The 3164-nt window shown below is 40.5% G+C and overlaps 1 pseudogene; it reads left to right on the top strand.

The window, feature by feature from the left end:
• The first annotated feature begins 465 nt into the window (after positions 1-465).
• On the top strand, positions 466-584 carry LOC111743315 (annotated as a pseudogene).
• The last annotated feature ends 2580 nt before the right edge of the window (positions 585-3164 follow it).

The raw sequence follows: 3164 nt of genomic DNA, 5'->3' as shown, positions 1-3164 counted from the left end.
GCATAATAGAGCATCTAGATCTGTAAGCATATTTGTTTTTGAACAGGGTAAAGAGCTTGATAACTATGCAGACAGTTTTTTTCTCAAATCGTAAGCAAGAAATTATTACAATAATTTATAAGAACCTTAACTAAGGTAGTGACCACTGGAAGAAAAGAAGGATAAGACAGGATTAAAAGTTCTATGGAAAATGGAATCAACAATACTGATTGTGATAGTATTTATTGAGGGGAAAAAAGTCAAATATTTTCTAGGTAAATAGTTCAATAAATAGTGGTAGTGTCAACCTCAGTACATGTGCCCACCCTAAGCATCCAAGCTAGCAAACCATAGGCTTTCCTGGGTATGTAATTCTCTCTGGAACCTCTGTGCATTTGCAGAAACTGGGCCCTTTGCATTAAATGTCTCTTTTCTCCCTCATCTGCCTAGAAAGCTCCTTCAAATTCATATCAAAATTTTCATCTCGTCTACGGCCATGCCACCCTGAACAAGCCCAATCCAGTCTGATCTCGGAAGCTAAGCAGGGTTGGGCCTGGTTAGTATTTGGATGGGAGACCACCTAGGAAGACCAGGTGCCATAGGTGTAAAAATTAAAAAAATAAGGAATTGTAAGCTGACAAGGTCCTTGCAATCTGTGAGGTCAACCAAGGATTGCCTCACCTAAAAAAAAAAAAAAGTTTTCATCTCTTCTGGGAAAGTTTCTTTGAGTCATCAGACAGCTAAAGGCTTCCTTCTTATGCTGCTTCATCTACTTCTCATACTTCTATTATAATACCAACATTTAATATTATAATTATTTACAAGTCCATCTCCTAGTCCTCAAGGACAGGGCAGTGTTTTATTCATCTGAATGTCCCCAGGGCAGCAAACAATCCCTGGAATGTGACATAGATTCCACAGCTATTTACGGAAAATGTGAATGGGATGATAATGAGTTAAGTTTGGTTTCTTATAGCAGTAGAGATATTAATGACACCATTGAAAATATGGCTCAAGAACACAGAAATAGCACACAGATATAGATGCAGATTGATTTGGATCACTGAGAAGAAAAGGAATGAACACAGGTTAAGAAAGCAGGGAAAGAGAGCACAAGCAGTCCCCACACCAGGTGAAAACCAGGGAAAAGTAGTTGCATAGAAACTAAGAGAGAAAGATAATTCAGAAGCAGTTAGTGGTGTCAAGCAAAGCTGCTTCCTTCTCTATAAAATATGGAATAAAACACCTAATACACAGGATTATGTTGAAGACTAAATAGAATATGTGACAATTCTTAAAACAATGCCAAGGACAAAATGGTGGCTGAATAATTATTTCAAAATCAAATACAATGAAAACTGAGATGAGAAAATTCAATCTGGCCATCAGGAAGTAGATGGAGATGACCTTTGTGTGAATGGCTCCATTAGAAGGGAAGAAACAGAAGCTAAATTGAAGTAAACAGTGAAAGTGGAGTGAAAAAATAGAAAGCAAAAAGACATTTTCCTTTCACGAACTGTATTGTTGAAAGAGAGAGGAGATTGAGGTCAGTGGCCTCAGAAGAAGGCAGGCTTGTGTGGGAAATGTTTGGTTATAGGACGCAAGAATTTTGAGCGTGTACGTAGCCGAGGAGATGGAGCCAATAGAGAGGAAGACACATAATCTAGCGAGTACAGAAAAGAGCGGTCGAGATAACTTTACATTTAATGAAAAATTAAGGGAAGTTATAAGAGTTCTCTTTCGGGATAGGAGATTAGGTTTCCTGGTGACAGTGCAGGTGGTGTGGGGGTTTAAGAGAAGTCGTAAGTGTGTGAAGTGACCATCCTGAGAATGGGAAAGAAAGATACTGAGGGGTAAGTAAAAAAAATTATTCATCTGCCTTAGTGTCCATCAGTCCGTCCCTACCTGTTGCTTTGGTCTTGCCCGTCTGACCGCAAGTATTGCCTACCACTCACGGGGTTAGCCCCTCATCACTGAGAGTCCCTCTGTTTTGCTGGGGATGGGAGGTGAGTCCAGAGATAATCTCCTGTTGACCATGACCTTTACCTCTAGGGCCAAAATCACAACAGGGCAGAGCCCTGGACACTGAGAGCCGATCCATTCTGCTCACTGACAATCAAGCCAACCCGAATCTAACATTACCTGGATTCAAAGCGTGAAATAATTTCTTAAAGGTTATTTTCATTTAAATGGCATAATCTGACCACAGTGTTTTGAATGTGAAGCTCTCAGACTCTCAAAGATGGCACAGGGAATCTAACTCAAGGCTTCACAAAATCATTTTGAACCTTAATTACAGGAAAGTAATTTGTATGTGCTTTGCTGCCTCCAAGTTGTTTTCAGCAAAAGCTCTGCCATAGGAGTCAAGGTCCTCAGTTCTTCTGTCCTGTTTCCATCACAGTTTCCTATGGTCTCACTACCACCTCTTCCAACCAACTATAATCAGGAAACACTTACTAAAGAGGCTTCATCTAATCCTTTGATTTTTTGCCCCTAGTTTTTGTAGATTCCCAATATCAATAGTATCCAACTGATCAGTTGTTCAAGAAATTCTTCAGAACAGATGAAATAAGATAGCATAAGAAGATGTGACCTGCAAAGAGTAACTTCTCCATTTAGATATTCAAAGTGTTCAAGACTCTTTCTCAGGTGCATGCAGACTTTGGTTCACTGCCACAAGCCGAGAAACTCAGCCTGCTTACCTCTCTTTTAGCAGAGGCCAGCAACAACTCAACTCTTTGGGTTTCTGGGCCCAGTCACATAGCTGAATATAGAAATGGTCACATTTGTCTTAACTCTTTCCACCTTTATCCCTTCTACCCACCTTCCTTATTCTTTTTGCTCCCACTATAGAGAGCATCCTGATATTCTTACATTTAAGTGTGGAACTGCTTAACATTAAGGAAAGAAACAGGAGGTGATCAATATAACAAATGGTTACATTACATATTTTAAGGTATCTCACAAAGTTCCTCTTGTAAGTATGTCTGATTTCCTGGTGAGGTGGTAACTGGAAGCCTGTGGGTTCCAGCTTTCTGCTTTGACTCTCCCAAGGCTCCATGGATGCTGAATGTCGCCCAGCTGGTGGGCAGCACAGGGGTCTTGATCTCGGGTCTGTCAGCCTCGAAAGCCCGTGTCCACAACAGTTATGCTACTCTGGTTCAAGCAGATCTTAAAAACTTGCC

Source organism: Pteropus vampyrus, unplaced genomic scaffold, assembly GCF_000151845.1.
Source record: "Pteropus vampyrus isolate Shadow unplaced genomic scaffold, Pvam_2.0 Scaffold4, whole genome shotgun sequence".
Lineage (NCBI taxonomy): Eukaryota > Metazoa > Chordata > Mammalia > Chiroptera > Pteropodidae > Pteropus > Pteropus vampyrus.
This window is presented reverse-complemented; position numbering and strand designations above follow the sequence as displayed.